The 12,316-nt window shown below is 42.5% G+C and overlaps 1 protein-coding gene and 1 pseudogene across 4 annotated transcripts in view; both read left to right on the top strand.

Moving 5' to 3' along the window:
• The window catches only part of LOC310728396 (A-type potassium channel modulatory protein DPP6-like), a 225,791-nt gene that overhangs the window by 117,745 nt on the left and 95,730 nt on the right, over positions 1–12,316 (top strand). The gene's annotated exons all lie outside the window — the stretch shown is intronic.
• LOC310733737 lies at positions 1,168–3,062 on the top strand (annotated as a pseudogene). The gene is made up of 3 exons: positions 1,168–1,251; positions 1,542–1,884; positions 3,028–3,062. The product of its transcript is annotated as an uncharacterized misc_RNA (transcript).

The following is a 12,316-nucleotide window of genomic DNA, read 5'->3' as shown; positions in this document are numbered from 1 at the left end:
GGCTATTATTATATTATATATACATGTGGAATTGGATGCCCAAAAGGAGGCACATTCCATTCGTATGGTCAGGTCCCCACAAGTGTCTGTCCATACAGTGTATGTTCACTTGCTAGCATGTTTTCTTGTTTGTGTGATTTAGCATCAGAAAGATCAGTGTGTGTTAGAAGGAGAAAAGCAGAACACCTGCTTTGGGAATATAATTATTGGTAGATGCTTGAGGGATTTAGTGTTGGTGGATTCTGAAAAACAGAAAAAAAAGAAGGAGATAATGATGATGAGGTTCCAAGCTTGAATATGACTCAGTGCATATAAGTCGAGTCTGTGGGTCAGAGCTGACTCATGGAGTTATTTCTATAAATGAACGAAGCGCTCCAGCTAATCCTACCGACTCAGGAAGCACACGCTAAAAATACCCACAATCCCCCGTGTTCCTCACAAGCTGATGGCTGGTAAATAAATCGAGCCGAGAGCTGTGACAGCACTGTGGGTTTCCTGTTACCGCACTGTCACACTGAGAGATTTGGAGCCAAACTGCTTGCAGGCGACAGTTGAGACGATCTCTGTGATCTCAGTTCCTCCTCTGAGCGCTACAGCGAGACCACTCAGGGAACGGGGAGGAAATAAGCACTGCTGAGGTATGCATGGTGATTGGTCAGAAAGTTTCCTTTTACATCACATGGAAGGAATATTATAAGCGGAATAAAACATCTAGCGGTGTGCTGTTACAGGGAGTGCAGCTGTGTCACTGATTAGCATAATGTAACCAGGAGATCACTGTCATACCCTGAGGGAAGATCAATGGAGGACACGTCTATCTGTATCGCTTTACTGCTTTTCTTTTCTTGTTCTTTGTCTAGAGTGTTTTCTCTCTTATTTCTCACCTCGGAATTACACACAAACACGCACACACACACACGCGCACAGATTCGGTAAACATCTGTTTCAGGAAAGAATCTATTTCTTACATCGCAATACACAGGAGTGGCATCCGTCTGCTTCAGATCAGATGCTGTTCTCTATAACAGGATACACGCCAAACACACACACACACACACACACACACACCATATACACACACCATATACACACACCATATACACACACACCATATACACACACACACACCATATACACACACACACACACACACACACACACACACACACACCATATACACACACACCATACACTCACACACACCATACAAACACACACACACACACACCATATACACACACACCATATACACACACCATACACATACACCATTTACACACACTCCATATACACGCACACTATATACACACACACACACACACACACACACACACACACACACACACACACACACACACACACACACACACACCATATACACACACACCATACACTCACACACACCATACAATCACACACACACACACCATATACACACACACCATATACACACACCATACACATACACCATTTACACACACTCCATATACACGCACACTATATACACACACACACACACACACACACACACACACACACACACACCATATACACACACACCATACACTCACACACACCATACAAACACACACACACACACACCATATACACACACACCATATACACACACCATACACATACACCATTTACACACACTCCATATACACGCACACTATATACACACACACACACACACACACACACACACACACACACACACACACCATATACACACACACCATACACTCACACACACCATACAATCACACACACACACACCATATAAACACACACCATACACACACACACCATATACACACACACCATATACACACAAACCATATACACACACACACACGCACCATACAAACACACACACACCATGTACACACACAATATACACAACATAGACACCATACACATGATACCCACACACACTGCGCACACCACATACACTATACACAAGTACACATTCCACAGACATCATAGACACAAATTCATAATTCAAACAATATACACACACCATATACACAGTACACAACCATACACACAATGCACACAATATACACACCACAGAACACATACACACAGTTCCATCCTATACATTTGTGCTAACAGTCTGGTACTGAATCACATGTGGCTGGAAAAGTCATGTGTCCCAATATGTGTAAGTTGGATAACTGACTCTCGCTCCCTCATTAGTGTGGAACAGCGAGAGAGCGGTGATTCTGAACAATAGTCAAACATGTTGTATGGATTAGAGACAGTGGCATTGAGTAAAAGACAGGAGGTGGAGCTGGAGGTAGCAGAGCTGAAGATGTTGAGATGTTCGTTGGGAGTGACGACGATGGACAGGATTAGAAATGAGTTTATTAGAGGGACAGTGCATGTAGGACGTTTTTGGAGACAAGGTGAGGGAGGTGAGATTGAGATGGTTTGGACGTGTGGGTATATCAGTAGAAGAATGCTGAGGATGGAGCCACCAGGAAGAAGGAAAAGAGAAAGAACAAGGAGGAGGTTTATGGATGTGGTGAGGGAAGACATGCAGGTAGTTGGTGTGAAAGAGGCAGATGTAGAGAACAGGGGGGTATGGAGATGGACGATCTGCAGTGGCACCCCCTAATGGGAGCAGCCGATAGCAGAAGTTTCAGTGTTGTCATTTTTCCGTTCTGTTTCTTCGTTTTCTTCTCCAGGTCTTTAAATCCATGTTGTACCTCGAAATCCAAATCAAAAATTCCCGATAGAGCTCGCTAAGGTCCTTGGGAAGCGTCTAGAATAGCGGTCTTAGTTGGTAAGGAAATGGAATTGTATGTTATTTTGGTTAACTGAACTTCCATCCAATCACAATAGAGAATTCAGTACTTTCAGTACTTCAGTTGTTTTGCTGGTCGTCTACATTTTGCGGATGAACGTCAGGGTAGGTGTAAATACGGAGCTCACGTGTCGAGGTGATGAGAAACTTTCTGTCCTGAGCGTGAGGATGAGATTATGATTGTTGTCATTATAACCTCATTTGCGTTTTCGCAGGGATGAGAATAACAGACGAGGAACAGCAGGACTAATCGCGTCGGAAGAGAAGGCCGAGAAATCGAGCAGTCGTGTTGTTGAAAATGAGATTTCTCTCTCTCTCTCTCTCTCTCTCTCTCTCTCTCTCTCTCTCTCTCTCTGTCTTCTTTTCTTTTCTCTTTTTTCCTCAATTTCTCAGAGAAGCCGAAAGGCTCAGGTGTGTATGAGCTTGAAGATTCATCTTCAGGGTAATGTTTTACCCTGCTAACATCCCCCCTGTGTGTTCAGGCTCAGGTTGAGGACAGAGCCCATGTGGATTCATGTCCATTAAGGAACGAGAATAAAGAGACGTGCCGTGTCTCGGGTGTCAGAAGTCCACGGCTTTAGATATTGAAGCTAATTCTGCTTAGAGATTAAGGGCTGAAATTGAAATTCTGGAGGGTTCTAGGATGGCTGGGCATCTAGGGGAACGTACACTGTATGAACAGATGTTGGAGGACACCTGAGCATTTGCTCTTATAAAACAGTAGCCTCCAATCCTCTGGGAAGATGTTCCACTAAAAATTTGTGCTCCTTCAGACAGGTACTGATGTAGATGAGGTGAGAAGACATGGGCATTCACATTCATCCCAATGGTGTTTTACAGAAGAAGATCTTCCACTCCACAGGGATCTTCATGGAGTTGACTTTGTGCACTGATGCTAAAACAGGTTTTGATCTCCTAGTTCAAGTGAAGAGAAAATGTCATGCTCCAAAATGAAGAACCACATACAGCTTAAAAGGTTCATCAGGTGATTATGAGATCGAAGCCTAGATAATGTCGAATCCATGGAGTTACTGTTGAGGAACGTTCATGAAACAAGTTCCTTTGATCATATGTGTCATAGCAGTGCCTTTTCTCACAACGGAAGGTGTAACAAGTTTCAAAGAAACCTTGAGGCACCTTTAGGAGGTCCTCAATCTTATCAAGATTTCCTTCAGATCTTTGAGGAAAACCATGCAAAATTAGGAATAATCCCCATCATAGATCATTCGTCTGGAACGTTTCCTGTTGCTTGATGATTTTATTAGCTGTCACTGTATTTCTGTGTCACTCAGCTTTCCTGTGGTTTATGTCTTATCTCCAGAGTGTGTTATTAAAGTTTAGGAAAGTGTAATCAGACGCACGGTTTCTTCGAGAGGTCAAGAGAGTGCATCAAGTTCCCGGACCAGAGGTTGGAGTAAGATAAGGCTGATGGTCCAGGAATACGTGACGGCTGTGACATCTGGGGTTTAGCGCAGCACGGTTTCCTCGTCACTGCGACTTTATTTTCTGGGTTGAAAAGCTGACAGCTTTTATTGTCTGGTTTCTGCAGAGCTCTGTGTTCCTCAGCAGGTTGGCTTGACATCACTCAGGCTGGAGGGTCGACCTGTTTCCATCATCTTTGGATGTCGCATGTAACACGATCAAGCGTGGAGCAAAATATACCATTAACCTCCAGTCAACGCAGCTTTTCAGTTTCATTGCTTGCGGTTTTATGGTGTAAACCTGGTGCTTCTGGGATCTGGTAGCTCAGTGGTTAATTCACTTATGGGCCCTTGAGCAAAGCCCTTAACCCTCTGTTCTCCAGGGGCTCTGTATCATGTCTGACTCCAGTGAAAGAATTGAATTGTGCTGTAATGTCCATGTGACGAGTATGAAGCAACGTTACTGAAGAAACGACAATGTTTTCGAATAACTTGTAATAGCTATACAGCATTCACAGAAAACGAAGCACAACCTTCTGACCAATCATAATCCAGAACTCAACACCATTTAATCTAGTGTATTTAAAGAACCTAGAATTTTATCTTACCGACATTCTGACATTCTTAGTGGTGAAGTGAAGAACACTGATGATCTCTTCATCATGGCACCTGTTAGTGGGTGGATTTATTTATTGGGCAGCAAGTAAACATTTTGTCCAGGAAGAATACAAATTTGGCAAATTGTGACATCTAGACGTCTGGGTCAAAGCATTTCCAAAAGTGCAGCTCTTGTGAGATGTTTCTGGTCTGCAGTGGTCAAAATCTATCAAAAGTGCTTCAAGGAAGGAACAGTGGTGAACCGGCGACAGGGGCGTGGGCAGCCGAGGCTCATTGTTGCACGTGAGGAGCGAAGGGTGGTCCGTGTGGTCCGATCCAACAGATGAACTCCTGTAGCTCCAACTGCTGAAGAAGTTCATGTTGTTTATGATCGATGGGTCAGAACTGTTTTAGCATCAAAAGGGGACTAACACAATATTAGGCGGGTGGTCATAATGTTATGGCTGATCTTTGGTAGGTAGGTTCACTCAGTTTTCAATGCAAACATCAATAACACCTTGAAATCCTCAATGCTGGGAAGTGACCCTGGTGATAATCCACGACTAGGTGTGAGATCTTTACGATTACAGTATAATGTTCTCCACTTCACCTCGGGATGTTCTTCACCTCAATAACATTGTGTCAGACATTGAAACTTTTAGTTAACACATGCATGGTGTGAAGAAAACAATGATGAAATGTTCTCAGATATTTGCCTTCCAATGGCACAAGGGCCTGGAGGAGGAACGCTCGAGCTGTTTAGAGGAACCATTTATTGAACTTGTCTTGGATGACCTTATCCTAAAAGTGTAATGCGTCCGTTATTGATTAGCGCTGGAGAAAAAAAAATCATCGATTCTTTGAAATGGCATAATCGGGCTTGAACCCAGAGTTTTCTGGCTTCTTTTCTGGGTCCGTTATATATGAAATGTCAGCATCGTCACATAAATAATATTTAAATAACAACAACCTAAAGGCAGTCGGATGAGTTTTTCAATGACTCGGCTCGATTTATTCCACGTTTTAGCGTTGTGCAGACACGTGAAGGAATGCACTGAGATGTTATAGCAGCCAGTATGCTTTTTTACTCATAGGCCATTTTAATAGTTCAGTCTTGTTGCTTCCACACACACACACACACACACACACACACACACACACACACACTTGTGAAAGATGTACATGCGTAGCCAATCTATCCTGCAGGAATCTCTCCATTTCTTGCCATCCTTTCATTAAAAGCGTTGTCGTCATGACGACTAAGTGCACACACGCATCAACAGTGATTTCAGATACAGAAAAATGTGTCCGTTCCGTTCGTTTCGGCGTCTCGCGGTTACAGACCATTAACACTTCATCAAAGACGCCAAGGTTCCGTGCGGCGCGCGGTGCCGTTCACGTCTCTAGAAACGCACCCGCGGTGAACACGTGGAGGCCTGAGCAGAGCGTAGAGCTTTAGTTCTTGAATCTGAAACAGCTCTGGAAAAAAATGTTGCTATGGTTACTGGAACTGGCATTTGCATTGCTCCTGTGAGTTCAACTCTCACCTGAACTTCCAGCCAATCACTGTCCAGTATTTACAATGATCTAAGTGTGATGGGAAATTTTATATACAAACAGCAGAGCTTCAGTGGAAGTTTACACGAGGTCCAATTTGTACATGCTAATTAGAGGTCAGGTGATCTTCCATGTCTCATTATTGAAAACCCTGATAGTTCTGGTTTGGGATTAGTTCTTTAGCGTTCCTCATGGTGAAATTATTTCTAGCACCACCTGACTTACCTTGGAAACTTCAGCATTGTGTTTACTTATTAAGCATTTCATGTGATGAACATTCAATATTTCAATTTTAGCTTTGAGGTCCATTTGTGGGTTTGGGAACAGTTTGGAAACCCTGAGTCTTGTATGGTTTTTGAGATGTTCCTTTTGTTTCTATGCAACAAACTCCAGATGTTTCACTTTATTTAGACTGCAAAATCCTCCCTTGAAGGATGAAGAAGAGCTTTACACACTCTCAGCATCCGGACAGGAAGTTTCTCCAAACGTTCAGCTCAAAATACTTTGCTGTGCCTCTTCTAAAACTCGCCAAAGATGTTCTTCACTAGATGGACGTTTCTTGGTTATGCCAGATCAGTTCTATAGGATTTAGGTGCAGTGACTGGGCAGGTCGTTCCATGATAGATGACACTCCAGATGACTGTTTGCTCTCTAAAGACGTATGATTTGGCTCATTGTCTTTTTGTACGGTGAAGTCGCTTCCAATAATCTTTCGCTCAATGGATAAGATGCTGGACTTCTGATCAGAAGGTGATGGGTTCAAATCCCAGCACCACCAAAGCTGCCACTGCTGTAAAATTGCTCTGCTGTGTAACTGAGACTGAGTCTAGATAAGGTAATCTGCCAAACAGAGACAGAAGTGATGCAGTATGACATTGGGTTTGACATGACAGGGTTAAGGGCCTTGCTCAGGGGCCCAGGAGTAGCATCTTTGTGTAACTGGGATTTGAACGCACAGTTCTAAAGTCCAATGCTTTAACCAAGTTCCCAGTCCTGAAGAAACGCTTTAGGAGAACAGGGCTACTCTGTGTTTCTGTGTCCTGTAGAAGCGAGACCCAAACCAACGAGGTTTTGTTTGTTCTGCTGAAGAACGAACCGAATTCAGTGGAACATGTGGGTGAAAAGATTAATTTCTCCTCAGGGCTTCACTGTAAAAACGCCAAGACATTGTGGGGGTTCTCTGAAAAACCTGTTAACGGCTCTGAGGTGCTAGAGAGATTTTCGGACTGCAAATGGTCAGTTTTGTGATGAATTTAGCATCGTGAAGCCTCGTGGCAGGAACCTGAACATCTGTTTTTTAGATGAATCAGTCGAATTAATAATTTGGTCATAATCAAGATTTCCTTTTGTTTTTATTTTATTCTAGGGAATCAGTCGTCAACTTTTTGGTTGTCTTCTGTGTTTCTGTAAATCAGTCACATGTGGTTCTCTTTAACATCTTACAGACAGGGTGCATTCGGAGATAGAGAAACACACACACACACACACACACACACACACACACACACACACACACTGCAGCCTTAAAATCAAGTCAAAAACAGATCTCATTGTATTTCAGAAATCTCTCCAGAGGGTTCTCTCTGGGACTTACAAGTGCAGCTTTTTATTTTTTTATTTTTTTTAGAAAATCTCAATTAAAGCCCTCTGTGTGAGAGTCAAACAAATGAAGCCTGGATTAGAGCTCAGCGTGCAGCATGCTGCCTCACACACACACACACACACACACACAATACACACAGGCATCACAAGTCAACGCTAATTATCTCGCTAGTGCAGCGTAGCATCTCAGCACAGCGCATGTTTAATACACTATTTCAGTCGAATATTTGGTTCTGCCGATATGTCGAGGGGCTGCGACAGAAGCTAATTAGCATCCTTTGATTTCTCCATGCTAATAACCTGGCCTCGCTTTAACTCCAGGTGTAATAAAGTCAGTTAGCATAACATTTACTACTTTCTCTCTATCGTGTTATTAGACACGCAGCTGAGGATGACTACTGTGCATCTGGAAATGATTCACAACAACACAAATTTGCGTTACAGCTTTATTCCAAAATGGATTAAATTGATTATTTACCTCAGAATTCTAAAAACTCCCCCATAATAACAACGTGAAAGAAGTTTGTTTGAAATCTTTGCAAATGTATAAAAAATAAATAAATAAATAAAATAAATCCTCACATGTATAATAATATTCACAGCCTTCGCCATGCCACTCTAAATTGAGCTCAGGTGCATCATGTTTCCACTGATCATCCTCGAGATGTTTCTACAACTTGATTGGATTTTACCTGTGGTAAATTATTGCATGTCCGTGCATGTCAGAGCACAAACCAAGCCATGAAGTCCAAGGAATTGTCTGTAGACCTCAGAGACAGGATGGTATCGAGGCACAGATGTCGGGAAGGGGACAGGAACATTTCTGCAGCATTGAAGGTCCCAATGAGTGACCTCCATCATCAGTAAATAGAAGTTTGGAACCACCAGGACTTTTCTTAGAGCAGACTGAGAGATCGGTGAGAAAGGCTTTAGTCAGGGAGGTGACCAAGAACCCAATGATCACTCTGAAAGAGCTCCAGTGTTTCTCTGTAAAGAGAGAGAAGAACCTTTCAGAAGCACAAGCATCTTCGCAGCACTCCACCAATCAGGCCTGTATGGTAGATTGGCCAGACGGAAGCCACTCGTCAGTTAAAGTCACATGACGAAAAACAAATATTGAACACTTTGGCCTAAATTCCAAACATCATGTCTGGAGGAAACCAGGTACCACTCAACACCTGGCCAATACCATTCCTACAGTGAAGCATGGTGGTGGCAGCATCATGCTGTGTGGATGTTTTTCAGGAGCAGGAACTGGGAGACTGGTCAGGATAGTGGTATCGTTTATAGAATTTAAAGAAAATTATAAATGTTTCCATTTTAACAACAAAATGTGAAAAAAGTGAAGCACTGTGAAAACTTTCCGGAGGCACTGTATCGAACATGTTCCAATAGCAAGGATTTTATGCTAATTATGCTTAACTGTCCCCTTCTGCCGACCTTCTGATGCCCTTCTGCAATTAGACAATGCAACTGAGGACGGGTCTACATTGAGCCATGAGGGTTCTGTGGAGGATTAATCTCAAGAACCATTATGGATTTGGTCTGTGATAAATAGAAACAGTTTGCTTCAATGGCTTGTGGCTAATGCTGATATTTACATTTGAGTCTAAATCAGGGAGCAGATGATGATGGACATTAATAATGGTGGAACTCGAATAAAGTGCTGAGGATGAGAGTTTCCTTTTTGAGTCTGGTTTCTCTAAAGGTTTCCTCCTAATGAAGTCTCAGGGAGTTGTTCCTTGCCCCTTGGGGTTGCCCACTGGGTTGTTCGTTAGGTATGAACTGATGTATTTTTATTTATATCTGTATTCTCTTTATTTCTGTCCCCTGCTTTTGGACAATGTCTATTGAAATTGAATTTTATGGAACTAGCATTAACTTTTTTATTCGCTAATTAACTTAGCTAGGTTTAGCAATGCTTTTTGCTTCTGCTGTAAAATCAGTTTTTGATGGGTTTTGATCAGTTTTTGCACAGTAATACACAATGTAATACTACCACCACCATGTTTCTCTCCTGATTAAACCATTTAAGTTCTTTTGCCAAAGGTATGTTGTTGTTTTTTGTCCTATAAAATGTCAAATTTTAAATAAATGTATTATTTATTTATTTTCAGTATAATCAGCTTTTCGGGTTTGCAGTGCAGATTGATTTGGAGCAACAGGCGAAAAGGTTCATGACATAACAGCGCGTTTCGTTTGCAAAATAATGAATGATTTCCATCATCCTAAGCTTTATTTGCTTTTTTATAACATTTACGTGGCATTAGAAAACGAGTCATTAGGACACCTGACTTTGGAGTGGAATATCTCCAGGTAGGACTATGGAACAATTTTGGGATGATTTGGATCGGCAATTCAAACGGCCTTTTGGCCGAATCTCCACAAGCCCACTCCAATATCCAGTAAAACATCTTCCCAGAAGAGTGGAGTTTATTAAAAAGGGCATATTGGTTCTGAATGATTTTGTCGATAGACTGCATTTTAGACAGGGAACACTTTGCTAGGACACTGTCCATGTGAGATCATGATAGATGAAGTGTTTGAATGACATTAGAAAATGAGCGCTCAATGGGTATTAGGTGTGCAGTTTGGGACCCAGCTCATTAAATACCCCGGCTGATCCTCAGGAGGACGGGCCGTGAAGCTCTCAGTGATGTTATTAAAGGCGAGAGCAGCAGCATACGGAGGCGATTGTGTGCAGGACGTCGCGTGTAATCGACTGCACTGCCGCACGGATTTCGCTGATGGCTAAAGTGGAAGACACGACCGAGTGCTGGCAGCTCACAGGTGTCGGGGAACAGGCCATCAGTCTCTCTGAAATATGAGCTCGCAGGAGACGGTGCGACTGAGGAGATTAATCACAAGTCGCTCGCTAAACACCGTCGTACTCTGTCTGGAGTTTACTGCAACAGACTCTGTCAGGGGCCGAGACACGGCGAGATGCTCAGAGGTTCACTGCTTTCTACAGAGAAGGAGAATCTGCCTTGTGGATTCAGATCAATATTAACACTTTTTGGTTTAGCACTTTTTAGAAGCTGATTGGACACTGCGACAATCCAAAGCGCTAATTAGATTAGACCCTGGATTTATAAAAGGAATTTTAATAGCCGATCTGATGGAACGCTGGGTTTATTAAAGGAATATGACAAGCTGATCTGATTGGATGCTGGCTTTAAAAAAAGGAATTTCAAAAGTTGATCTGATTGGACACTGGGTTTATAAAGTAATTTTGAATAGCTGATCTGATTAGACATTGGGTTTATAAAGAGAATTGAAAAAGGCTGATCTGATTGAATGCTGGGTTAATAAAAGGAATTTGAATAGCTGATCTGATTAGATGGTGTAGTTATAAAGAGAATTGAAAAAGCTGATCTGATTGGATGCTGGGTTTATAAAGGTAATGGGAGGAGCTGATCTGATTGGATGCTGCGTTTATAAAGGTAATGGGAGGAGCTGATCTGATTGGGTTAACCCTAAACCTAACCCTAACCCTTTCAACATGTAGAAAAAAAAATACAACGCTGTCTTCTTATGTGTGCAAACCTTTTATTTTAGTATTTTGTGTGTGTGTGTGTGTGTGTGTGTGTGTGTGTGTGTGTGTGTGTGTGTGTGTGTGTGTGTGTGTAGGCTTTTGTTTTATGTTCAGCTCCTTTACACTTCCTTCCTCCAATATTTGCAGGGTGTGTATAAATAACTCCGCTGACTCAGCAGGTATAACCGCTTCACTTCACTCCGTGTGTGACCTTCCTGTCCGTAATGCTGATGTTAAGGCCAGATGTTGTTCTCAAGGCCAGAGCCACTTTACCCCTCCGAGCCCCCCCTTCAGTGCCCCATGTTCCTCCTGTCTGGCTTCTCATTAACCAGTGGAACCAAGAGAACTCCATCCTTTAACCTCACAACCTTGTGATCTCACCACTAGAAGATCCAAACATAACGTCTAGCTTTTGCTTTAATTAATAAGCGGAATGCCGAGGTGAGGCAGAATCTAAACCAGGAGTAATTAACAATTTGTCTGCTTTTTTTTTTTTTTTAAGGTAACACATTACATTTCAGGTTGGAAGAAAAAGCAAATCATCCTTGAACTGTTTGACGGTGGTAATTAAACGTGTTCGTGGAATTCATTACGCTCCGCTTCATCTGAAACACCTCTCGCTCCGACAGGCACAAAGGAATCGCCAGCAAATATATCATTCCTCAGTTATTTCATTATTTCCTCCGCCCGGTTGAGCGCAGTGCAGCGCAGCGGTATGGTTATCCCACGCTCTGCAGAGGAAAGCCCAGTAATTACACCGGGGGCGTGTTTACTTTTAATCAGCGGCAAATC

Source organism: Silurus aristotelis, assembly GCF_946808225.1.
Source record: "Silurus aristotelis genome assembly, chromosome: 1".
Lineage (NCBI taxonomy): Eukaryota > Metazoa > Chordata > Actinopteri > Siluriformes > Siluridae > Silurus > Silurus aristotelis.
This window is presented reverse-complemented; position numbering and strand designations above follow the sequence as displayed.